This window comes from Macaca thibetana, chromosome 18 (assembly GCF_024542745.1).
Source record: "Macaca thibetana thibetana isolate TM-01 chromosome 18, ASM2454274v1, whole genome shotgun sequence".
NCBI lineage: Eukaryota > Metazoa > Chordata > Mammalia > Primates > Cercopithecidae > Macaca > Macaca thibetana.
Window position 1 is genome coordinate 68,898,847 of NC_065595.1, and position 27,724 is coordinate 68,926,570.

General features: G+C 43.1%; 1 protein-coding gene and 1 pseudogene across 1 annotated transcript in view; one reads left to right on the plus strand and one right to left on the minus strand.

Annotated features, from left to right (window-relative positions):
* The window catches only part of RAB31 (RAB31, member RAS oncogene family), a 431,066-nt gene that overhangs the window by 243,565 nt on the left and 159,777 nt on the right, over positions 1-27,724 (plus strand). The gene's annotated exons all lie outside the window — the stretch shown is intronic.
* Positions 6,932-8,192, minus strand: LOC126941122 (keratin, type I cytoskeletal 18-like; annotated as a pseudogene).

Consider the following 27,724-nt stretch of genomic DNA (forward strand, 5'->3'; position numbering starts at 1 on the left):
TCAGTTTTGATCACTTGTATTTTTTTAATAAAATTATCTATTCCACACACGGTAAATGTTTTTTTCACCAAAATCTCACTTATTAACTTACTCTTTCCTAACAAAATGTATGTTGACTCTCCTTTTGTTTTCTTGGTAACGTTTGTACACAAGTTGTCTATTTTCTTCCGAGAACCAGCTCTTGGATTTGTCTACCAAATGTGTTGTTTTATGTTTTCTAATTTATCCATTTTTTGCTCTTGATTTTATTATTTCTTCCCTTTGTTCCTTTTAGGGAAAAATAAATTAGAAGAAAAAAATGATTGTGTGTAAGAAATACCTGTTTTCAACGTAAATGAAGGGTTTTTTCTTTCATTTATTCACTGAATTTTTAAAGCCTCCACGTTCTGAGTTAGGTACTAGCCAGTAGGAAAATAAAAAGATCTTTTATATAGGGAAATAGAAATCATTCCAGCGTATAAATACTATCAGAGTCTCAGGAATGCTTTTCTGGAACATTCCAAAGCTGAATTGGCAGGCTCTGGCTTTTCTCTGGCTTGCATCCTCACCACCTAGATGGTTTCCCTAGTTATGATCTCCCTACCCGTAATGGAACAAGAATTCTTAGAACTGGGGTCAGCTGGGCACGTGGCTCAGGCCTGTAATCCCAGCACTTTGGGAGGCAGAGGTGGGGGGATCACGAGGTCAAGAGATGGAGACCATCCTGGCCAACATGGTGAAACCCTGTCTCCACTAAAAATACAAAAATTAGCCGGGCATGGTGGCATGCACCTGTAGTTCCAGCTACTTGGGAGGTTGAGGCAGGAGAATCGCTTGAACCTGGGAGTCGAAGGTTGCAGTGAGCCAAGATCACGCCACTGCACTCCAGCCTGGTGACAGAGCGAGACTCCGTCTCAAAAAAAAAAAAAAAAAAAAGAGCTGGGGTTAATTATTCACGTCATTGACCTGAGATGCCTTAGTCATAGTTAGTTCTCCCGCACTTGTTCTTCAGAAACCTCTGAAACCACACCCTTGTGAGGTAAGAGGCCTTACAGTCAACAAGTCATGCAGTTCTCTAGCTACCAGGGAAACCTGATTAGATACTAATAACAGGAACCTCTCAGCCAGATGGCACCCACTCACCTCTGTGCAGGGGTCAGGCATTTTAGTGTGCACTTCCTCAAACAGTCTAACCATTTCTCTTATGTGTTGCACATGATGTCAACCAGAGCTAAAACTTCTTACTCTACAAGTTTATAAGGCAGTGAAAGATGCTCCTTTCACCTATGAGTTTCTGTAGCACAGATGCTTCCTCTTCGTGGCTTGATACCAGCACAGTGGATCCCACAATGGTGTTTTAGCTTAGAGTCACTGCCCTCTAATGTTAGAGGTTAGAAATCACCCAGAGGCTGGTCCAACCTCTTTGCGAAGGAAGAGCAAGTGAATTGCTCAAAGGCACAGGCATCTGGGAGAAGAGGGTGGTTACACTCCCTTATTCCCAACACTCACCATTCCCGTCATGCTCCATTTTCCTCATCTGTCAAAGCAGGAAGTAATAGCATTATTGAATACTATTAGCGTGAGTACTAAATAAGAAAATATATAATGTGCTTTAGTGCAGTCACTATACAAAATTTAGGAAGTGTAGGCTTAAAAAAATTTTATTAAAACGAGGTTTCACTGTGTGGCTCAGGCTGCACTAGAATCTCTGGACTCAAGGGATCCTCCTACCTCAGCCTCCCACGTAGCTAGGACTCCAGGCACACCACCATGCCCTGCAGTGTAGGCTTACATTTTAAAAAACGTTTAATCTGGAATCTTCAACGCTTCAATAGTCATGGTGTCCCTGTGTTCCTAGAACCAGATGGTAAAGAAAACGGAACAGTTTTGGGTTGCAAAATTTTAGGTATTATCTCAGAAAACCGGTGAGCTGGCAACATTGTTTCTACCTAAGAAATGTTCAGAGGTAGCAATCTGGCTGCCATCAGAGATGTGTTTCATAGCAAACTCAGAGTTTTTACTTGGATATCATGTTAACTTGCATAGCATTTAAAAAAGCACAGATTTTTATTCAATCTACATTATATTGAGAAAAAGGTCAACTTTCCATACAAAAAATATCATTTTTGTGGATTACTGCTGGGGGGCTATGAAGGTAACAGGGTAGTTAAAGCCCTCTCAGTGGAATTCTTTTCTTCCACTACCTAACATCTTTTGTGGTTTCTCATAAAACAATTCAAAGCAGCAAACGTTTTTAACCAAAGTTTTAAATAAATTAAGCCCTGGGCCATTTTACAACTTATTTTCTACTCTCCCCACCTTCCAACATCAGTTCAACAAGAAAATTTCAATATCAAGTTCATAGGGTTTTTATCCTGGTGTATCCTCTGGTGACCTTTCAATATTCATCTGACTTGAGCAATTGAAAGTCCTTGTCTGAACCAAGGATCAGTGGACTTCTTGGCACCAGGAGTTTTCCTCTTCAAAAACAATAGACGGGGCCACGGTCTGTCGAAAATACGTGGGGAAAAATGAAGTCCCCCTGAAAATGAGAATGTTAGATGCTAAGAAGAGATACAAAAACCTATCCAGATATGATAAGAAGTAGAATACTGGCTAAGGAGGACTTGAAATAGCTTTTGACTACTGTCTTCTGCTCCTTAAACTAGTTACCCAGTGTGGCCCACCCCGATGTCATTTGAGCATCCTCTTTTTCCACATAAATGAGACTCCAAAAGAATGTGCAGTGAACGGACAATGCCTGTTAATGCCTCTGCTTATGTTAAGACAATAAACAATCTTGGTTGCTTGTATTTGGAGTGCAGTGAGGAGTGCACAGTGGATCTGGCAGACGTAGTGCAATTTATTTATCCATTCACCTGTTGATGGACATTTGGGTTGTCTCCCATTTGGGGCAATTAGAAATAGGGCACTCTACCCATCTGACAAAGGGCTAATATCCAGAATCTACAAAGAACTTAGACAAAGTTACAAGAAAAAATCAAACAACCCCATCAAAAAATGGGCAAAGGATATGAACAGACACTTCTCAAAAGAAAACATTTATGCAGCCAACAGACACATGAAAAAAATGCTCATCATCACTGGCCATCAGAGAAATGCAAATCAAAACCACAATGAGATACCATCTCACACCAGTTTGAATGACGATCATTAAAAAGTCAGGAAACAACAGGTGCTGGAGAGGATGTGGAGAAATAGGAACACTTTTACACTGTTGGTAGGACTGTAAATTAGTTCAACCATTGTGGAAGACAGTGTGTTGATTCCTCAGGCATCTAGAACTAGAAATACCATTTGACCCAGCCATCCCATTACTGGGCATATACCCAAATGATTATAAATCATGCTGCTGTAAAGACACAAGCACATGTTTGTTTATTGTGGCACTGTTCACAATAGCAAAACAAAACAAAACAAAAATGACCGATCATTCCAAGTATTGGTGAAGATATAGACCAACTGGAACCCTCATACACTGCCATCAATGATAGACTGGATTAAGAAAATGTGGCACATATACACCATGGAATACTATGCAGCCATAAAAAAGGATGAGTTCATGTCCTTTGTAGGGATGTGGATGAAGCTAGAAACCATCATTCTGAGCAAACTATCACAAGGACAGAAAACCAAACACCGCATGTTCTCACTCATAGGTGGGAATTGAACAATGAGAACACTTGGACATAGGAAGGGGAACATCACACACCAGGGCCTGTCGTCGGGTTGGGTGGTGGGAGGGATAGCATTAGGAGACATACCTAATGTAAATGACGAGTTAATGGGTGCAGCACACCAACATGGCACATGTATACGTATGTAACAAATCTGCACGTTGTACACATGTACCCTAGAACTTAAAGTATAATAATAATAATAATAAAATAATAAAAATAAATAAATAAATAGGGTGCTCTGAGCATGTGCGTTTGTTTCTCTTGATAAATACCTAGGAGTATAGCGTCTGTCTCATATGGCAGGTGAATGTTTAAGATTTTAAGAAAATGCCAAACTCTTTTCTAAAACTGTTTAACATTTTACATTCCCACCAGCAGTGTATGAGCGTTCCAGTTGCTCTATATCGTCACCAGTACTTGGAATGATCAGTCTTTTTTGTTTTGTTTTGTTTTGCTTTGAGATGGAGTTTCGCTCTTGTTGCCCAGGCTGGCATGCGATGGTGCAATTTTGGGTCACCGCAACCTCCGCCTCCCAGGTTCAAGCGATTCTCCTGCCTCAACCTCCCAAGTAGCCAGGATTGCAGGCATGTGCCACCATGCCCGGTTAATTTTGTATTTTTAGTAGAAACGGGGTTTCTCCATGTTGGTCAGGTTGGTCTCGAACTCCCGACCTCAGGTGATCCGCCCGCCTCGGCCTCCCAGAGTGCTGGGATTACAGACATGAGCCACCATGCCTGGCCGGAATCATCAGTTTTAACTTTAGTTATTCTAATAGGTGGGTAGTGGTATCTTACTGGGGTTTTAATTTGCATTACTTTAATGTGTAGTGATGTTGAATATCTTTTCTATTGAATATTTGTTTGCTATTGGTATCTTCTTTAGTGAATCTTTGTTCAGATCTTTTGTCCATTTTCAAATTTTTTTCCTGAGTTTTGAAAGTGTTTACATATTCTACATACAAGCTATTTGTCAGATACAACTTGCAAATATTTTCTCTGAGCATGTAGCTTGGCTTTTCATTCACTGAACATTGTCTTTTGAAGAGCAGAAACTTTAAATGTTAATAAAGTCTAATTTATCCGTTTTTTTTTTTTAACGGTCACGCTTTTGGTGTTGTATCTCAAAATCCTTTCATTAACCCAAGATCAGATAGATTTTCTTCTATTGTTTTTCTAGAAGTTTAATACTTTTAGGTTTTGCATTTACATCTGATTCACTCTGAGTAATGTTTTGATTATGGTGTAAGGTATGGAACAAAGTTCTTTTTTTCCACATGGATATCCAATTGTTTCTTAGGGAGCAATAATTTAGTCTTTCACTATTAAATATGATGTTAGCTGTCCATTTTTGAAGATGCCCTTTATCAGGTTGAGGACATTTCCTTCTATTTCTAGTTTGCCAAGAGTTTTTATCAGAGTGGCTGTGGTGTATTACTACTTGAAAGTGAGCTGTGATGGGTTAAATATGTCAAGTTGGTTGATTGTGTTTTTGAAGTATTCTATACACTTACTTTCTGTTTACTTGTTCTCCCAATTATGGAGAGAGGATCATAGAAATCTCTGACTATTATTGTAGATTTGTGTATTTCTCCCTGCAGTTTTAAAAGTCTTTTTTGAGACGGGGTCTCCCTCTGTCACCCAGACTGTAGTGCAGTAGCACAATCTCGGCTTACTGCAATCTCCACCTCCCAGGCTCAAGCAATTCTCCTGCCTCAGCCTCCCGAGTAGCTGGGATTACAGGTGTGCAGCACTACTGCCTGGCTAATTTTTGTTTTTTTAGTAGAGATAGGGTTTCACCATGTTGGCCAGACTGGTCTTACTCTTGACCTGAGGTGATCTGCCCACCTTGGACTTCCAAAGTGCCGGGATTATAGGCGTGAGCCACTGTGCCCGGCCGTCCCTGCAATTATCTCAGTTTTCATTTCATATGTCTTTAAGCTCTGTTACTGTGTGCCTAAACATTTAGCATTATTCTGTCCTTTTTATGAATTGATGCTTTTATCATTACGAAATGATCTTCTTTTTCCCTTGTACTATTTTCTCAGAAATCTGCTTTATCTGGTACTAATATAGCCACTCCGTCTGTCTTTTGACTTGCATGGTGTATCTTTCCCCATTATTTTACTTTTAACTCCTTGTGTTTATATATATAAAGTAGTGTCTCTTATTGGCAGCATATAGTTGAATCTTATTTATTTTTTATTATTGAGATGGAGTCTTTGTCACCCAGGCTGGAGTGCAGTAGTGCCATCTCAGCTCACTGCAACCTCTGCCTCCTGGGTTCAAATGATTATCCTGCCTCATCCTCCCCAGTAGCTGGAATTACAGGCATGTGCCACCATGCCCAGCTAATTTTTGTATTTTTGGTAGAGACGGGGTTTTGCCATGTTGGCCAGGCTGGTCTCGGACCCCCAACCTCAGGTGATCTGCCCACTTCAGTCTCTCAAAATGCTGGGATTACAGGCATGAGCCACCGTGCAAGGTCCTGAATCTTATTTTTTAATCCAATCTGAAAATCTTTGCCTTTGATTTAGGGTGTTTAGACCATTTACATTTAAAGTAATTGCTGAAATGATTTTATTAACTCTGTCATCTTGCCCTCTGTTTGGTATTTGACCCATGTTTCTTTATTCCTTTTTTCTTCTCTTCTGTTTTCCTTTGGTTTAACTGAATACCTTTTATGATTGTTTTACCTTCTTGTTGACTTATTAGCTATAACTGTTCTGGTATTTAAGTGATAAATTATAAATTTTATTTGTTCATTTATTTATTTATTGAGACAAGGTCTTATTCTGTCACCCAGGCTGGAGTGCAGTGGCTCTATCTGGGCTCACTGCAACCTCTGTCTCCCAGGCTCAAGCTATTCTCATGCCTCAGCCTCTTGAGTAGCTGGGATTACAGGCACCTACCACCATACCTGGCTAATTTTTGTGTTTTTGGTAAACATGACGTTTCACCTTGTTGGCCAGGGTGGTCTCAAACTCTTGACCTCAAGTGGTCCACCTGCCTTAGCCTTCCAAAGTACTGGAATACAGGCCTGAGTCATTGTGTCTGGCCAACTGTAAATTTTAGGGTTTATAGTATACATCTTTAACTTATCACTATCTACCTTTAAATAATATTATACCATTCATGTATAGTATTACAATAGTATACTTTCATTTCTTCCTTCTTAGTCTTTCTCCTTTTTTTTTGAGCTCTGAACCTTTTATTGGCCTCCTGCTCCCCAAAGGTTAGGAGGCTTCAGCTGGCTTAATGCCTGAGAACTTTGGTGTCGTTGGTCTCAGACACCACTTTGCCATCCACTCTCTGGCGGTTGGTGGTCTTTTGGATGGTTTGCATGGAGTTGCTGCTGTACAGGGCATCACCAAGACTGAAGTCCTCGCCACCTTCCAGGAGGCAGCGGTAGGTGGCGATCTCAGCCTCCAGCTTGACCTTGATGTTCATCAGGGCCTCCTACTCCTGGGCCTGGCGCTGTCCCTCTGCCCAGGTCTGTGCCAGCTATAACTCCAGGTGCAGCAGGATCCCGTTGAGCTGTTCCGTCTGTAGGATGTAGCGGGCCTCCACCTCCCTCAGGCTGTTCTCCAAGCTGGCCTTCAGATTTCTCATGGAGGCCAGGTCAGTCTCCAAGGACTGGACTGTACGTCTCAGCTCCGTGAGTGTCGTCTCAGCAGCTCCAACCTTGGCAGACTGCGTGGTGACCACTGTGGTGCTTTCCTCAATCTGCTGAGACCAGCACTTGTCCAGCTCCTCTCGGTTCTTCCGAGCCAGCTTGTCATATTGAGCCCAGATGTCTACCAGGATCTTGGCGAAGTCCTGAGATTTGGGGGCATCTACCTCCACGGTCAACCCAGAGCTGGCAGCCTGGGCTTGTAGGCCTTTTACTTCCTCTTCGTAGTTCTTCTTCACGAAGAGCAGCTCCTCCTTGAGAGCCTCGATCTCTGTTTCCAGCTGCAGCCAAGTGACATTGGTGTCTTCGACGACCTTGCGGAGCCCATGGTTGTCGCTCTCCACAGACCGACGCATGGCCAGCTCTCTTATACTTGTCTCTAAAGTCATCAGCAGCCAGACAGGCATTGTCAATCTGCAGAACGATGCAGGCATTGCCCACAGTATCTGCGAAGATCTGAGCCCTGAGGTCCTTGATAGTCTTGAAGTAATGGCTCCAGTCTCTTGACCTGGGGTCCCTTCTTCTCCAAGTGCTCCCGGATTTCACTCTCCAGCCTCCGGTTCTCGGTCTCCAGGCTCCTCACTCTGTCTGGGTAGGAGGCCAGACAGTCATTCAGGCTTTGCATGTTCTCCTTCTCGTTCTGGATGCCTCCCATTCCTGCCAGATTCCCGGCCATCCCCACGGCCAGGCCCCCAGACACTATGCCACCCTGGAAGCTGGTGGAGCGGGACATGGAGATCTGGGAACCAGAGCTCCCGGCACCTGCATAGACGCTGGTGGCGCCTGGACAGAGCCCAGAGACCGGTAGTTGGTGCAGAAGGTGGAGCGAGTGGTGAAGCTCATGCTGTTCTGGGAGGAGGGCGAGAGGACAGGACTCAGGCTTTGCTGACGACGCTTTCTTAGTCTTAATGCTACTATTGTCAAATATTTTGTTTTTATATATATTTTCCACAATGCATTTTTAGAGAGTCATGTATTTTTCAAATATATTTAAATAATAATAAAATATTATATATTTACTCATTTAATGAACCATACATGGTGCTCTTTATTCCTTTGTGTAGATCTGAATTTCTGCCTGTTATCAGGTTGGTTTTTTTTTTAAAGTCAAAAGAACTTTTTATTATGGAAAATTTCAGAGTAGATAAAAGTAGAGAGAACAGTATAGTGAACAACGTATCTATTTCCTACTTCCAGTGATTACCAACACTTTTGTACTTTTTATATTTTCTGGCGTGTGCATGTTTTATATATTAAAACAAATATAAAACAATTATGAAAATAAAATACCATGTTCCTAAGCCATACTGCAGAACTATGGAGATAAATCCTTGGGGTCTGAGCCCAGGAATCTGCATTTTAACAAACTTCTGCTCCAGTTGATATAATTTTACTTCTGCCTGAGGACTTTCTGTAATATTTCTTGTGTTGCATATGTGCTAGTGAAGATGTCTTTCAGCTTTTGTGCATCTGAAAAGTCTTTATTTCATCCTTATTTCAAAAAGATATAACTATCACTGTGTAGAGAATTTTAGGTTAATACATTTTTAACTTCAGTTTGTTAAACATGTTACTCAACTTTCTTCTGGCTTGCATTGTTTATCCAAATAATCTGCTGTTCGTATCTTGGTTGCTCTTTGTACATATGTCTTTTTTTTCCCTCTGACTGTTTTTACCTTTTGCTCTTTATCTCTGGTTCTGATCAATTTTATTATGATGTGCATTGATGTAGAAACCCAAGGTCACAAAGGTTTAGTCCTTTATATTTTCTTCTAAGAGTTTTATAATTTTAATTCTTACATTTTGGTCTATGATATATTTTGAGTACATTTTTGTGTATTATGTGAAGAAAGGTCTAATTTCATCCTTTTGCATATGGATATGCAATTGTCTCAGCACCATTTGTTGAAAAGACTGTTCTTTCACCCTTGTGGAAAATCAGTTGATTGTAAATAAGGGTTTATTTTTCGACTCTGAATTCTAATCCATTTATATATGTGTGTGTCTATCCCTATGCCAGTGCCACATTGTCTTAATTTCTGTATCATTGTAGTAAGTTTTAAAGTAAGGAAGTGAAATTCCTCCAAATTTGTTCTTTTATTCAAGATTGTTTTGTTTACTCTGAGGCACTTTAAATTTCCATATGAATTTTATCACCTTGTCAATTTCTGCAAAGAAGCCAGCTAGGAGTTTAATAGAGATTATGTTGAATCTATAGATCAATTTAAAAATATATATTCTATCTTTTTATTTACTTTCTCTCTACAAGGAGACATTGTCATCATATCTTTCTTTATTATTTAATCATGGTTTTCTTTAGTTTTTAAAATATATTTATAATGGCTGCTTTGAAATCAGTGAAATCTGACACCTGTGCCTTCTCACAGATAATTTCTGTTGTCTTCTCTTTTTTTTTTTTTTTCCTGTTTATGGTTTATACTTTACTGGTTGTTGCTGTTTGGCATGAGTTATAATTTTGTTTAAAAAACAAACTTTTAGATATCGTAGCAATTTTGCATACTGATTTTTCCCTTCCCTTCTTCCTTCCTAGGCTTGTTGCTATTTGCTTATTTATTTATTTAGTAAGTTGACTGTACTATTTTAGTGAAGTGTATTTCCCTCATAGTGTGAAGCTTCTGATGTCATTCTTCAGAGGACACAGCCTTGGTCACATGTACAGTCACCCTGGGATGACAGTAGTTTAGCAGGGCACTTCCAACTATCTCTTTCCTCAATCTTTCTGTTAAGCTGTCTGCCTTTGTTTGAATCACAAGCAGCTCTTAGGCTGTACTAATTACCAGTCGAATTCTTTATTGTGTTCAGTAGTATCCGATGGATTAATTTCTCCACTATTGGATCCTATTAAATTCAGACACATTTGCAGGGATAGTTTTTGAAGCCAGTCTTTGAGGTTTGTTCTGATTCTAGGAGGGTTCTTCTTAGCTACCTCTTTTTTCAGTCTTCTCTGGTAAACTGGCTGGTCTAGAATCTAGCTTGCTGCTCTCATGGAGCTACTGCTTCCTCTTAATTGCTTACGACCAAAGTCTCCATTGTTTTTGAGAGTGGTCTCAGGCTTGAGCTCCCTGACACTGTGCTCCAAATAAAGTCAGTTTCTCTGGGGAGAGTTTTAGAGTTCTCTGTCCTTATGGCCTGACTCTCCCACTAGGAAAAATCTCTGAGTACCTGCTTCAGACCTGAGGGTAGGGACAGTGGGCCACTTTTCTTGGAGTAGCACCCTTGCTTTATGAGTGGGTTGGTGGATATGGGTGGTAGTCTCTGGTCTTCTCACCCTCTCTCTCCCAACATAAAACCACTACCATGTGAGCAAATGAGGGCCAGGACATTAACGGGCCCAATATTGTCAGATTGCCATGACTATGGCAGCATCACCTTCCTATGAGTGAAGAAGGAGAGCCTCTGACTTTTTGGGTGGATTAACCTATAATTTAGCCTCTGTAACGAAGAACATGGAGAAAGAGGATGAGAGATGCTGGCAAACTTTCTCTCCCAGAAAGATACCCTGGGCCTTGACTGGGAGCTTTGAGGAAAAGGAGCCTCATCTTTTTGGCCATGCCTACCTAGGGCCAGGCTTCCGTCATGCTGAGCTGATGGGAAGGGAGGAACAGGTTATGCCCAAGTGCCACAGAGTCTTGCTGTCTGCAGTGCAATTAGGTAGATTTTCTTGAATGTTTGTTTGTTTGCTGTATGACTTAGGACAAGTTTCAGAGACTTTCAGTCGTCCTTGTTTTATAATTTTCACCAGTTTTGGTTGTTTTGTCAGGGGGTGAATCCATGGAGTGGTGGCCTCATGTCATAATTCTGGGTGTCATCTGACCGTTCATTTTTATGTACTTATTTATTTGAGACAGGGTCTCACTCTGTGACCCAGGCTGGAGTGCAATGGCAATCACAGCTCACTGTAGCCTCAAATACCTGGGCTTAAGCTATCATCTCATCTCAGTCTCCTAAGTAGCTGGAACTATAGGCACACACCACCATGCCTGGATTAAATATATATATATATATATATATATATATATATTTTTTTAGAAATGGAGTCTTGCTATGTTGCCCAGGCTGGTTTCAAGTTCCTGGCCTCTAGTGGTCCTCCCACCTCAGCCTCCCAAAGTGCTGGGATTATAGGCAGAAGCCACTGTGCCCCAGCCTGTTCATATTTTAAAATTCTCTTGTTCCTCTGGGTTTCATTATTGATAGTTCCGATTCTTATGTTTTCAAGTTCAGTAATCTTTTCTTACGTAATGTCTAGCTAGTCTTTATTTTATTTTTAAATTTGTTTTTCTTGGCGGGACCAATCAAGTAGTTAATTTGCCTTTAATTCTAGCGAGTGAATTTTTCATATTGAACATTGCAGTTTTCATCTATTTAGAAGCTTGATTTGAGTCTTTTTGATATTTTCCTTGTCTCTACTTACCTTTTGAACATATGTAATACAGTTTAGTGCCCTGTCTTCTAATTCTAACATCTGTGTCAGTTATGGATCAAATTTAATTTGTTTTTCTCATTATAGGTTGTATCCTCAGGGATCTTTGCTTAACTGGTAATTTTCGGTTGGATGCTAGACTTTATGAATTTTACTTCATAGGGTGATGGACATTTTTTACGTTTATATAAATATTTGTTCTAGAACACAATTATCTTACTTGTAAACAATTTGATCTTTTCAGGTCTTTCTTTTTGAATTAGTTCAGCAGAACTGATTAGCATTTGGCCTAATTATTCCCTTTTACTATGTACCATCCCTTTAAAAGGAAAACTTTAGGCAAATTAAATTGAACACAGTTTAATTGAGCAAAGAATGATTCATGAACTGGGCATCCCCTAGAATCAGCAGCACAACTCCAGGGCCACCATGTGGCCGGATAACATTTATAGACAGAAAAAGGGCAGTGACCTACAGAAAATGGAGGCGAAGCACAGAAGCAGCTGGCTGGCTACAGCTTGGCACTTGGTTAAACATGGGTTCAACACTTGGCTGCCTTTGAGTGGCCAAAATTTGGCTGCTATAATTGGCTGAGGCTCGGCTACTTGTTACAGGAGTGGGTTACAATCTGGTCACATGTCCAGTTAGGTTACATTTCTCTGTGTATGGAAAAACATTTAGCCTGAACTTAAAATATGGAAGGAGGTAGCTTTAGGCTTCACTTAGTTTAACACTACTACTGTCGATGAACTATGAGGTTTTCTGGTCTGGCTGGTGGGAATAAGCACAATTCCTTGCTCTGAGTGAGCACTGTAAACCTCCATTCCTTTCAGGTGGTTCTCTCCCTTGTCTCTGATGACTCCTGCGCACGAATGTGCTGGTCAGTAGGTCCTCTGATGAATACTCAAGGATCCTCTGCAGATCTCCCAGTTCTCTCTTGACGGAGCTCTCTCTTCTCTGGGGCTGATTCCCAAGCACTCTGGCCGCCTTGATCTCCCGACTCTCACCTCTGTCTCCGCAAGTCAGGGATCCACCAGGCTTTTCCTGTGTTCTCCACTCTGCACCACAGCCTGGAAACTGTCTTAAGGCCACAAGATGGGGCAGTAGCTTAGGGATCACTGATTGTCCTTTGTTGCCTAAATCCATGGTTTGAAACATTTTTTTTTGAAGTCTCATCTTTTGTTGTTGTTACTGTTTCAGGCAAGAACACAAATCTGGCCCCTGTTACTGTATTTTCACCAGAGGAAGGAGTCTAGAGTCCCCCTTTCAATGTCTAAATTTCTCTCAACCCAGCAAATGGAACTACATTAGATCTACATGCTGGTAAGAAAGCAAAAAGCATAGATAGTAAGATTATTTTATGTATAATAAGAAAAGCACTTAGACAAACACATTACTTTAAGATGTCAAAAACCAAGTGCAAATAGCTGCTCTGGATAAATTCTAACCTCTCCCGGTGGGCTGCATTTTCTGGAAAGATCTCCCCAGCTGAAGGAAGAAAAGGGATATAGTAATCACCTAAAACATTCAATAAGAACAGGCACCACTGTCTCAAACTTCCTTTTTATTTGTGGCGTGTCCTTCCTCTCTCTCTCCCTCCTTCTCTCCTAAAATTGCCGTATCTCGAACTGGCTTTAGGGCAACAAGGAAGACTAAAGTGTTTATGTTAGTAGCTGAGAATTTGGTTTTATTTCAAGCGTATCTCTTTTTTTTTTTTTTTTTTTTTAATTTTTTTTTTTTGAGACGGAGTCTCGCTCTGTCTCCCAGGCTGGAGTGCAGTGGCGCTATCTCCACTCACTGCAAGCTCCGCCTCCCGGGTTCACGCCATTCTCCTGCCTCAGCCTCCCGTGTGGCTGGGACTACAGGCGCCCGCCACCGCGCCCGGCTAATTTTGTATTTTTTTTTAGTAGAGACGGGGTTTCACCGTGTTAGTCAGGATGGTCTCGATCTCCTGACCTCGTGATCCGCCCGTCTCGGCCTCCCAAAGTGCTGGGATTACAGGCGTGAGCCACCGCGCCCGGCCTCAAGCGTATCTCTTTAACTAAAATAATACTATGAAAGCAAAACATATCAGTGTTTCAAAATGTTTCCGTTTCAAAACCCAAACAACAGTCTTTGAATACTTAACTTTCATAATCCTGTTTTTACCAGACACTGGAAAACATTGAAACCAAACCAATCCCCCAGAAATGTGTTCCTAACCACAACTCCATGTAGGCAGACAGACAGAAGTTATGTCAGTTCCTGGAAAAGAAAGGCTTAGGCGCCACGTTTAACCATTTCACCTTCTTGGTTCGTTTGTTCTTGGTCTGTCTCTCTTCAGAGGTAGTGAAAGGTAGGAAGAGACATGTCAGTCCTCTTTCTGCCTCGGTTCGGACTGGGCTTCTGGACTCTTACTGGTCTGCCCTGGGTTTCCTGGAGGCCTTTCTCTGGCTCCAAATCTCTTCTCAGCTGTGCCCAGAAAGAGTGGTTCTCCCTGGGTTCTTTCCATGTTGACCTGACCCCAGCAGAGCTGGAGGCTTAGCTGCAATCTGCACTGTGACGTGGTGAAGAACTCCCCTTGTGTCCTATTTTAAGACTCCTCTCGGTGGAGCTTGCAGTGAGCCGAGATCTGGCCACTGCACTCCAGCCTGGGCGACAGAGCCAGACTCCCTCTCAAAAAAAAAAAAAAAAAAAAAAAAAAAAAAAAAAAAAAAAAAAAAAAGGCCGGGCGCGGTGGCTCAAGCCTGTAATCCCAGCACTTTGGGAGGCCGAGACGGGCGGATCACGAGGTCAGGAGATCGAGACCATCCTGGGTAACACAGTGAAACCCCGTCTCTACTAAAAATACAAAAACTTAGCCGGGCGAGGTGGCAGGCGCCTGTAGTCCCAGCTACTCGGGAGGCTGAGGCAGGAGAATGGCGTGAACCCGGGAGGCAGAGCTTGCAGTGAGCTGAGATCCGGCCACTGCACTCCAGCCTGGGTGACAGAGCGAGACTCCGTCTCAAAAAAAAAAAAAAAAAAGACTCCTCTCTCATGGTTCCCGGTTCTGGGTGCCCTCTGCTCTAAGTGTTGCACTCCAGGGGACTCCTGCTCTCTGCACAGTCCACATGCACTGCAGGAGATGCCCAGATCCAGCCTCTTCGTTTGCATGTGGCTACAACTGTGGTGGGTAAATCTCAGGAGTGGTGTCCTGGTCAGCTCCTGCAGTGGAGGCAGGAGAGGCAGAGAAGGCCAGCCTGTAGACAGACAGAACAGAAGCGAAAAAGGAGGAGGCCTTTGCACTTCTAAAGCAAGCCCCTCCCTGATATCCAGATGTTTTATCTCCTTGACGTTAGGAGATATCATTGAAGCTGCTCGATAACTATCTCCTCTCAGCTACCATTTTTTCTGGCCTAATCTAGCTGTCCAGTTGGTTCCTTATTACATGGCACAGTTACTATTTTTTAAAAATCAATTCTAATTGCTTGGGGGAAGTTAATAATGTAATATTTTCTACGTTTTGAAAGTTATGTGCTAGGCCGGGAGTGGTGGCTCACGCCTGTAATCCTAGCACTTTGGGAGGCTGAGGATGGCGGATCACCTGAGGTCAGGAGTTCAAGACCAGCCTGATGAAACCCTGTCTCTACTAAAAATACAAAAATTAACCGGGCATGGTGTTGCGTATCTAGAACCACAGCTACTCGTGAGGCTGAGGCTGAAGAATCACTTGAACCCGGGGGGCGGAAGTTGTAATGAGCCAAGATCATGCCACTGCACTCCAGCTTGGGTGACAGAATGAGACTCCGTCTCAAAAAAAAAAAGAGTTATGTGCTAGAAAAGTGCTGTCCAATAAGAATACAATGTGAGGCCGGGAGCAGTGGCTAACGCCTGTAATCCCAGCACTTTGGGAGGCCGAGGTGGGTGGATCACGAGGTCAGGAGATCGAGACCATCCTGGCTAACACAGTGAAACCCCGTCTCTACTAAAAATACCAAAAATTAACCAGGCGTGGTGGCGGGCACCTGTAGTACCAGCTACTCGGGCAGGAGGCTAAGGCGGGAGAATGGCGTGAACCCAGGAGGCGGAGCTTGCAGTGAGCCGAGACTGTGCCACTGCACTCCAGCCTAGGTGACAGAGTGAGACTCAATCTCAAAAAAAAAAAAAGAATACAATGTGAGTCATATATTACTTTAAATTATCTAGTAGCCACATTTGGAAAAGTAAAATGAAGCAGGTTAAACTCATCTTAATAATGTATTTTACTTAAACCAATATATCCAAGATGAGAAAAAACATCTGGGCCTTCAAACTGTGTTCTATTATCAGTTCTTCTTTTAGAGACAGTTCTCACTCTGTCGCCCAGGCTGGGGTGCAGTGGCACAATCACGGCTCACTGTAGCCCTGACCTCCCAGGCTCAATTGATCCTCCCCCCTCAGCCTCCTGAGTAGTTGGGATCACAGGCGCCTGTCACTGCCTGGCTAGGTTTTTTTTCTGTAGTGACAGAATCTCCCTGTGTTGTCCAGGCTGGTCTCAATTTCCTGGGCTCACATGATTCTCCTGCCTCGGCCTCCCAAATTGCTGGGATTACTCGTGTGAGCCACCACACAGAGCCCTACAATTAATTCTTGTCAACGTAAACTTTTGTATCCAAGACATTAGTTATAACATGCAAATACAGTGATTTATTAGCCTGAATCCTTATTCTGGTTTTTGTAAATACATTGTTGCTGATGAATATTAAAGAAACTCATGAATACCTCTTAGCAGAACTTTGGGCGATTGCTTAGAAGTGCTGTGATAGTTTCCACCATGGAAATAAGGGTGAAGGAGAAGAGTTGTTCATAGCGACTGGTGTATCATCAGCTCTCTCTTCACTCCCTGGCTAGAAGCCACTAGGTGAATATCAGTGCCTTGAATTATGGAATTGGGGCCAAATAATCCAATCCTACAGTAGGAAGAAGGAATTTAGTGTAGTAAAAAGAACACCAGAGGCTGGGGACTGTGGCTCGTGTCTATAATCCCAGCACTTTGGGAGGCCAAGGCAAGCAGAAGTAAGGAGTTCGAGACCAGCCTAGCCAACAGGGTGAAACCCTGTCTCCACTAAAAATACAAAAATTAGATGGATATGATGGCACAAGCCTGTAATCCCAGCTACTCCGGAGGCTGAGGCAGGAGAATTGCTTGAAGCCGGGAGGTGGAGGTTGCAGTGAGCTGAGATTGTGCCATTGCACTCCAGCCTGGGCTACAAGAGCGAAAATCTGTCTCAAACAAAACAAACAAAAACAACAAAAACCACTAGAATTTTCGTCAGAAGAAATTGTATGCTAGTCCTGTTTCTGTGTGACCAAAGGTAATTACTAATTGCACCCTCTGAACTTCTGCATCCTCAACTAAAACATGTGGATGCCAGACTGGGCAACATGGCAAAACTCCGTCTCTACAAAAAATTACAAAAATTAGCCGGGTGTGGTGGTGTGTGCCTGTAGTCCTAGCTACTCGGGAGGCTGAGGTGGGAGGATCACTTGAGCCCGGTGAGCGGAGGCTGCAATGAGCAGAGATTGCACCACTATAGTCCAATCTGGGTGATGGAGTGAGACCAGGTCTCAAAATAATACTAATAATAAAAACAAATACAACATGTGGATGCTTCACGGGCTTGCTGGAGGGGTTAATGACCTCACAGATTCAAAAGCAGTTGACATGTAGTGGATGTTCAATAAACATTCTCCTTATCCCTTTCATAACTGAGACACGAGGACTATACACATTACAATCTACATTTTTCTAGATATAAATTTTTGTTCACAGAGTTGTTGAATATATAGTATCTTCAATGGCATATTCTAATAAGAGGTGATACATCATCGGAGGACCTTGATTCAAATCCCACCTGCCATTTGCAAAATATTTGTCCCCTTGAGGTATCTGAAATTTGCTTTCTCATCTCCAAACAGCAATATGTTACTAGCTTCCCCACGGGGTTACTGTGAGGGTTAAAAGTGATGCACATGCGCGTCAGGGGATTTGTTTGCAAGTGAAAAGCTCAACCTCGACAAGCCTAAGCTCCGAGGGGGAATTTATTGGCACGTGCTGAGGCAAAGCAGAGGAGATCCAGTCCTGGGGAAGAACTGCAACCTTGGACTTAGACACTCTATTCCCTCTGTCTCTCAGATCTGTAACTAGGTGTTGGCACTTCTGTTCTGCTGAAACAGTTACCAAGAAAAGGGCTAGACCTGGGTTCTCGAGGCTTAAAACTCTCCAGTATGAATGCTGTCTCCTCGAGTTTTCACAGCCTGGGCCATGCGCCCTAAAGCAGCTTTCAGGCGCATGCGCCATCCCTCTCCTCCCATGCGGGATGTGGGTGTGGTCATCACAGACCTTCCCACCTCTCTGAAATGGGGAAATGGAAGCCACACTGAGCTCTCTTGGACTGACTTGGATGTATCAATTCTTTCTCTCCTCAGTGTGCGTTCTTTCTCAACAGATGCATCGCTGAGAGACTAACCTGGAGGTTCAATCCCACTGAGTTATCGACTCTGCGTTCAGTCATGCCCTTGCCCTTATGTAGATAAATCCAAGTCAGCCTGTTCAGTTTTTCTTATGCATAAGAGAAAAAATATACAGTCATGCATTGCTTACCAATGGGAATACGATCTGGGAAACGTGTCCTTAGGCGATTTTATCATTGTGCGAACATCATAGAGTGTACTTAGGCAAACCTAGATAGTACTATGCGGTATAGCCTACAGCTCCTAGACTACAAACCTGCAGCAGATTACTGTCCTGAATACTGTGGGCAGTTGTAACACAGTGGTGAGTATTTGCGCATCTAAGCATATCTCAACATAGGAAAAGTGCAGTAAAAATACAGTATTATAATTTTGGGAACACCGTCATTTATACAGCCCATTGTTGATTAAAATGTTGTTATGTGGTGAATTACTACATACATGCATATGTTTATCTATTATTTATAAATGCATAGTGAATGATTTTTCTTCTGGCTCATTGAAATCCCTGAAACTCATTTTTAAAAAAATTTTACTTCAAGTTCTGGAATACATGTGCAGAATGTGCAGGGTTGTTACATAGGTATACATGTGCCATGGTGGTTTGCTGCACCTATCAACCCATCACCTAGGTTTTAAGCCCCGAATACATTAGCTATTTGTCCCGATGCTCTCCCTCCCCTTGGCCCTCCCTCAACAGGCCCCAGTGTGTGCTGTTCCCCTCCTCATGTCTATGTGTTCTCATTGTTCAGCTCCCACTTATAAGTGAGTACATGTGGTGTTTGGTTTTCTGCTCCTGTGTTAGTTTGCCAAGGATGATGGCTTCCAGCTTGATCCATGTCCCTGCCAAGTACATGATCTCATTCTTTTTTACGACTGCATAGTATTCCGTGGCATATATACACCACATTTTCTTTATCAAGTCTATTATTGATGAATCCCTGAAATTGTTATTAATTCTTATTAAGTTTAGCCTAAAGCTGCCTCCTAACTTATTTTAAGTGAAGCCTGAAGGTTTATCCACACATAGTGACCTATGAGTAAACAAGACTCTAACCTATTTTGGTAACAATTGGCCAAGTGTCTGCCAATCGCAGGCAGCCAACTGTTCAAACTGTGTTCAAGTAAGGCAACCTCCAAGCTGTGAGCGGTCTGGCTATTTCTGTACCTCCCTTCCATTTCTGTATGTCACTTTGGTTTTTCTGTCTATATGTGTTACCCAATCATGTGGCAGCCCTGGAGTTGCTCTGAGGGTTCTGGGGGCTGCCTGATCCATGAATCATTCGTTGCTCAGTTAAACATTGTTCAATTTAATTTGTCTAAAGTTTCTCTTTAAACATTAATTTTTTTTTTTTTTTTTGAGACAGGGTCTCATTCTGTCACCCAGACTGGAGTGTAGTGGTGCAATCTCAACTCACTGCAACCTCTGCCTCCCAGGTTCAAGCAATTCTCCTGCCTCAGCCTCCCAAGTAGCTGGGACTATAGGCACACACCACCATGCCTGGCTAATTTTTTGTATTTTTAGTAGAGATGGGGTTTCACCATGTTGGTCAGGCTGGTCTTGAACTCCTGACCTCACGTGATCCATCTTCCTCGGCCTCCCAAAGTGCTGGGATTACAGGCGTGAGCCACTTTGCCTGACCTTTTTAACATTAATTTATTTTCTTTCTTCTTTTCTCTTCTTTCTTTTCTTTCTTTCTTTTTCTTTCTTTCTTTCTTTCTTTCTTTCTTTCTTTCTCTCTTTCTTTCTCTTTCTTTCTTTCTTTCTTTTTCTCCTTCCTTCCTTCCTTCCTTCCTTCCTTCCTTCCTTCCTTCCTTCCTTCCTTCCTTCCTTCCTTCCTTCTTTCTTTCTTTCTTCTTCTTTCTTTCTTTTCTTTTTTTTGAGATGGAGTCTCACTCTGTTGCCCAGGCTGGAGTCCAGTGGTACGATCTTGGCTCACTGCAACCTCTGCCTCCCGGGTTCAAGCAATTCTCCTGCCTCAGCCTCCCAAGTAGCTGAAACTACAGGCACATGCCACCATGCCTGGCTAATTTTTTGTATTTGAGTAGAGATGAGGTTTCATCGTGTTGCCCAGGCTGGTTGTGAACTCCTGAGCTCAGGCAATCCACCCACCTCAGCCTCCCAAAGTGCTGGGATTACAGGTGTAAGCCACTGCGCCCGGCCTTTGTTTTTATTTTTCAAGACAAGGTCTCATTCTGTTGACCAGGCTGGAGTGGGGTGGCACAATCACAGCTCACTGCAGCCTTGACCTCACTGGGCTCAGGTGATCCTCCCACCTCGCCTCAGCTGGGACCACAGGCACATGCCACCGTGCCCTACTAATTTTTTTTTTTTTTTTTTTTTGTAGAGATAGAGTTTCACCACGTTGCCCAGGCTGGATGAATAACTTTGGTTATTTCTTGTATATATCATGGTATTTAAAGTCCCAAGCTTTGGATCTAGGACAAATGTGACTTTCAATCCTGGTTTCATTGCTGCCTCACTGACATTTCAGGTTAACTCTCCCTTCAGGCTTGGTTTCCCTACTGAATTACCTCACATATGATCTGATTTGCTCCAACAGTCCTGTGAAGTATTAATAACCACAATTTATGCAGAGACATCTGGAGCACATATGCTTGCTGATTGGTTTCATTATTTATTTGTATGTTCATTCTGGCCATGACCCGTCTCCCAGAGAAGCCAAAATCCCAAACTCCTATAAGAAATCAATAATATGTAAAAAAACAAAGCAAAACAAAGACACCTAAAATTGAATATAGACAGAAACAAATAAATCTAACTGTACATCAAATGATTACATAACCACACAGAAAGAATAAATAACTAAATTAGCCTCTGAACCCTGTGCTCTGATTGTATAGCCTTGGTAGATAGACAGAAAAAAAAAGACTGTGGAGAAATTTTGAATTTACTTGTTAGTTTCATTGTTGGAAGCGGCATTGGTTGAGTGATACTGAAATTATTTTCTGTGTATTGAGGGATAGATAAGTTACATGTTGTAGGGAGCCAGGGTTCTCACTGAGGGGAGAGGGAAATACCAGTAGGTCATGGGGAAAGGTGAGAAAGAAGAGCTGTGGCTGTCCTAGTGTGGGCTCCTGACTGTTGTTTTAAATCTTATCCATTGAAAGGCCTACATACCCTCTCCAATATCACTGAAATACCTAGCACGAAAATCTTGATGTCTAAATACCATTTCCCATTAAGGGGAATCATAGGTCCTTAGAGAAGTAGCTGACAGCTATAGCTGACAGGTAAAGTAAAAGGTGATCTGAAACACTTTTTTTTTTTTTTTTTTTTAAATTGAGACAGAATCTCACTGTGTCACCCAGGCTGGAGTGCAATGGTGAGATCTTGGCTCATTGCAATCTCTACCTCCTGGGTTCAAGCGATTCTCCTGCCTCAGCCTCCCGAGTAGCTGGGATTACAGGCACCTGCCATCATGCCTGGCTAATTTTAGTATTTTTGTAGAGATGGGGTTTCACCACGTTGGCCAGGCTGGTCTTCAACTCCTGACCTGAGGTGATTCGCCTACCTCAGCCACCCGAAGTGCTGGGATTACAGGTGTGAGCCACTGCACCCGGCCCTGAAACCTTTACTATGTCAGATACATATTACTTACCAAGGGAAAAGGTACCTTTACAATGAGAAATCTAGCAGACACATCTTAACCCAGTCAGCTTCACCAACAATGGGATAAATTTACCTCTGTGCTCCCTGCTATGATACAATGGGAAGGATATGATATTACCTTTGCAGTATTCTTGCCAAAATGTTAACCTAAATCTTATTAGGAGGAAACAAGCAGTCAAATACAGACTGTGTGACACTCTATAAGACAACTAGCTCTTTAAACATATTAAAATGTTGGAAGATAAAAAAAGCTATGAAATTTTTCAAGATTAAAAGAGATTCTGGCCGAATGCGGTGGCTCACGCCTGTAATCCTGTAATTCTAGCACTTTGGGAGGCCAAGGTGGACAGACCACCTGAGGTCAGGAGTTCAAGACCGGCCTGGCCAATATGGTGAAACCCCATCTCTACTAAAAATACAAAAAATTAGCCGGGTGTGGTGGCGGGCTCCTGTAATCCCAGCTACTTGGGAGACTGAGGCAGGAGAATTGCTTGAACCCAGGAGTCAGAGGTTGCAGTGAGCCGAGATCGTGCCACTGGGCAGCCCAGCGCACTCCAGCCTGGGTGCAACGGAGCGAGACTCTGTCTCAAATAAACAAACAAACAAACAAACAAATAAATAAATAAAATGAGATTCAAAGAGACATGATAAATGCTAGATCCTTGATTGGATCTTGACTCAACCATAACAAAAAAACTTTAAAGACTATTATTAGGACAGTTGGAGAAATGTGACTATAGAGTGTCTATTAGATGACATTAATTAATGTATTAATGTCAACGTGAAATATCTTGGGAGTGATAATGTTACTATAGTTTTAGACGAGAATGTTTATGTTTACGGGACATACATGCTGAAGTACTTAGGAGTGAAATGTGATGAGAACTCGAATTTACTTGTAAAAGGTTCAACCAAAAATGTATGTGTGGTTTAGCCATATATCTATATCTATACAGAGAGAAAGAGAAAGCAAAGGTGGCAAATGCTATCAATTGGTAAAGGGTATCTGAATGGTTTGTTCTATTTTTTCCATTCCTCTGTAGCTTTGAAAATTTTCAAAATAAAAAGTTGGGGCAAAACTCCAAGGTGACTTCTGGTGTAATACTGCCAATACCACCAATCTCCTTTCTGGCAGCAGCCGCCTGGCTAGAACATTAGAGTCCAGAGAGAGGCCATATTGCTTTTCCCTGCTTGTTCGCATAAAGTTTTAAGACAGACTGTAAAGTTTGTTGGAAATAAAGTTCAGTCCTAGAGTCCAGAATCCAGAGTTGGAAAAGGGCTTGAAGTCGTATAGTTCAGTAGTTCCAGACTCTTGGATTTTATACACTAATATAAGTTAAAAAGATACGTATATACACACACACACACAGAACAAAATAACACAAAAAATGAAGGGACTGACATTAAGTTGCTAATCCATTTTGTCTAGGAATGACTGACATAACAATTTTTAAAAACCCATCTATCATTCTGTTTTTATACTTATGTCATTAAAAATGTTTTTTTTTTTTTTTTTTTTTTTTGATACGGAGTCTTGCTCTGTCACCCAGACTGGAGTACAGTGGCCGGATCTCAGCTCACTGCAAGTTCCGCCTCCCGGGTTCCCACCATTCTCCTGCCTCAGCCTCCCAAGTAGCTGGGACTACAGGCACCCACCACCTCGCCCAGCTAGTTTTTTGTATTTTTTAGTAGAGACGGGGTTTCACCATGTTAGCTAGGATGGTCTCGATCTCCTGACCTCGTGATCCGCCCGTCTCGGCCTCCCAAAGTGCTGGGATTACAGGCTTGAGCCACTGCGCCTGGCCAAAAATGTCATTTTTAACCACAAAAAGGCAATCTATTATTCTCAGAGTTAAGTTTTTAAAAAATTGGCAACATTCAGCCCTGTGAACACACACCTTTGTCCTTCTTCCCTTCCTTCTTTCCTTCCTTTACTGACAAATAAAAACTGTATATAGTTACAGTGTACAACATGATGTTTTGATATATGTATACATTGTGGAATGGTGAAATCAAGCTAATATATCCTTTACTTCACATGCCTATCGGTTTTTTTTTTTTTTTTTTTTTTGGCGGGGGTGAGACTATTTAAGATCTATTCCAAGCGGTGTTCAAGCGTAAGATCCACTGCGGTTAGCTCTGTAGTCAGTACGTTGTCCAGCAGGGTGGGTCAGGCTGGACAGGAAAGGGGTGGCGGGCTGCTGAGTCAGCACATAGGTTCTGGGGAGCAATTCTTCCTGTGGGGGTCATGTGGCTGACGTCCTGACAGGTGGCAAGTCTGTCCCTACAGGAGGAGGACAGCTAATTCCTCTCCCCAGAACCTCTTCCACCCGGACATCTCTGTCAAGAGTGAGTCGTCCGGGCATGGTGGCTCACACCCGTAATCACAGCACTTCGGGAGGCTGAGGCGGGAGGATCACTGGAGGTCAGGAGTTCAAAACCAGCCTGGTCAACATGGTGAAACCCTGTCTCTACTAAAAATATAAAAAATTAGTGGGACGTGGTGGTGAGTGCCTACAATCTCAGCTACTCGGGAGGCTGAGGCAGGAGAATTGCTTGAACCCGAAAGGTGGAGGTTGCAGTGAGCCGAGATTGTGCCACTGCATTCCAGCCTGGGTGACAAAGTGAGATTGTCTCAAAAAAAAAAAAAAAAAAAAAAGAGTAAGCCACTCCTTTAGATGAGTTGGGATGAGCTGCTCTGTTGCGTCCACTCTTTGATTGTTACTCTGCCATCTGGAGCACCTCAGAATTGAGAGGCACCTCAGTTTTGCCCCCAAGTAAGGTCAGGTATGAATATGAAAAGCAGCAAACCAGGAACTGATCTTTCTCTTCTTTGATGAGTATGCTTGCACTATTTGAAGGTTGCTGTTACGCTTTTCTTAATCCTCTCCAGACGGAACACACCAGTCTTTCAAAGATTCTTCTTAGTCTGGTGACTGGTGATTTGTTACATTTTTCTTGGTCAACCACAAGGTGCCAGGACTAGCGTGGTGCTAGGGTTACCTGTAGGGCCCTGTGGTGTCTCCAAGGCATTGTAGTGACATGCTCAGTGAAGGGAACGTGTCAGGCATTTCATGGGTGGCTCAGAGATCCTCAGCGAGGGGATGTGGCTGTCTTCATGAGAGGCACGAAGGACAGCCGCGTCCTCAGACTCTTGCTCCCACAGGGTCACACGTCTGTTTCTCTCTCTGCACATTTGGCTGCAGGCCCTCGCTTGCCTCACGCCTGAGACCTGCCCCACAGCTCCTGAGTCTGCATCACCTTAGTTCCAGTTGCACATAGAAGCCAAGTGGACCCTCAGGACCTCAGGTCCAAATCCCCGCAAAAGAATTTCACTGGTCTCCCTCGGATCAGACATCTACCCACGCCTACCTGTGGCCAGTTGGGGTAGTAGTAAAGCAGTATCTGCCAGGTCTCCAGCCCCACCCTCCCCCACTTTTTTTTTTTTTTTTAGGATGAACATTCTTCAGAGGAAAGAGTTTTTCTGAACTGGGCAGAGTCTTCATGAAAGCATCTGCTATAAGATTCTTTAACTTATGACTGTAAATACAGAAAAAGGAATACATCAGAAAAAATGAACTCACTTTGGAGTGGCACACTCAGTGTATCAAACAATGAGACAGAAACGCCACACGCAGTCTGTGGCTGGCCGCAACGGCGGCTGGGTGGATGACAGCTGTCCCGCCCTTCCTGCTAAGCCTGTCTTTCCTCTTGCTTAATCTCTGCTGGGGTCTGACATGCCGATCTCTGCTGGAGTGGGCCCGGGTGTTCGGATTAAAACAAATTTCAGGGATTTCCATAGACACTTCATCTGTACATTCTCAAAAAGCACTCAACCGTTGTCTCCTTAGTTCTAGTTAGCGCGTGTGGGAGCTATGTCGCAAGGCTGGAAGGTAGGAGGTTTACATCCTTTCAAAGTGCCCTGCGTGTGCATGTGGCAGGTCCTCATTATTCCTGTTAGTCCAAACTGCACCGTTTTGTAAGCTCCCTGCTATGTTGCAGACCTTGGCCAAAGTGAAACATTTCACGAGGGTTTGGGCCACGAGAAACATCCTGCTTACTAACCACCTGACCACAAGACAGACAGGCAAAGGCCCAACTACAGAAACACCCCTACCATATTCTGCTGGGAGAAAGGGCAAGGAACACCACATTCTGCCGGAGCAAGAGCCAGCACCGCCTCATCATGGGAAGATTTTATCAATATCCTGCCGGGCAGCAAGCCATACTGCCCAGACCTCTCCCACCCATACTGATACGCACCCCCAGCCTGTAAGCAGCGGTGGGCTCTGGCGTTAAGCTGGTCCCCACTCCCGCAGGTGTCTGCAATATACCTGTGTTGCTGTTGGAGCTGCCCTCTCCCTCTGTGGGTGTCTTTCTTTAACCCTCGCCTTCCCTTCAAAACCTAACAATCCCGATGGTGGGCTTTCTCTGTGTGTGCTGTGTTTTCCCTTTTTCTCTGACCTTCTCTGAGCTATGGCTCTGAGACGGTTTACGACAGGCACCTGCCTCAACCTCCCAAAATGCTGGGATTACAGACGTAAGCTACTGTTCCTGGTCTAGAAAGGACACTTTCATACCCACAAGTAGGAAAGTCATACTCTCAGAGTGATATAATTGGATACCTGGATACATTTCCTGCCAAGAAAAGCTTATCACATTCTTTGTCCCCACTCTCATTTTGCTGCAGATTGCTGGCAGTTTGTCATGGGCAACTTGGGAGCCATGTTTTAGGCGTGACATGCAGTGGGAGATAGGAGAAGGGCCAGGCCTGCCCTCCACGAGCTTGTCCCCAGGACCTCAGCTGGAGGCAACCTTCAATGGCATCTTGTCCAACCTCCTTCTCAGTGTTTAGATGAAAGAAATGACACAGCTGAGGTCTAATAATGGAGACACAACGATGACACAGTGTAAAATGTGGAAATCCTCTCAAGGGGGAATGGAAATTTCCAATGGGAATACTCTGAACTGCGCAGAGGAAAGAGAAAGCAGGGAGGCTTGAGGAAGCAGCATATAAACTAGACATTGAGGAGTGCTGTGATTTAGGCCAATGCTTCTCCAACTTTACTGTACGTCAGAATTACCTGGAGGGCTTGTGAACACACAGAATCCAGTTTCCAAATTAGTAGTCTAAGGAGGAGCCTGCAAACTTGAATTTGTTACCGTTCTCAGTGAGCAGTATGGCTTGCTGCCCAGCAAGATATTGATAAAATGTTCCCAAACTGTTTCTGCCGAGCCTGGTCTGGAGACTATGCTTCGAGAATCACCAGTTTAGATGTCCAGAGATTTGGGACTTCAGCAAAGGTACAGAGGCCAAAAGGTAGGGTGGGTTGGTGTAAGGAAGGTGGGTAGGTGGGATTCTGTAGAATAGCGACTGCTGTGCTAAAGAGTTTAGACTTTACTTCGATGGGCAATGGGAAGGTGTACAAGAGTTTTGAACAGAAGAGTAGAATTTAAAATCTTCTCTTTTTTTTGAGATGGAGTTTTTCTCTGTAGCCCAGATCTGAGGGCAGTGGTGTGATCTCGGCTCACTGCAACCTCTGCCTCCTAGGTTCAACCAATCCTCCCACATCAGCCTCCCAAGTAGCTGGAATTACAGGCGCATGGCCACCACATCCAGCTAATTTTTGTGTTCTTAGTAGAGATGGGGTTTCACCATGTTGGTGAGGCTGGTCTCGAACTCCTGAACTCAAATGATCCACCCGCCTCGGCCTCCCAAAGTGCTAGGATTACAGGCGTGAGCCATCTTGTCTGACCACGAGTAGAGTTTAAATCAGTATCACATACGAAGGAGTGAAGTGTGAGTATATTCTAGAAGAGGGATGAACT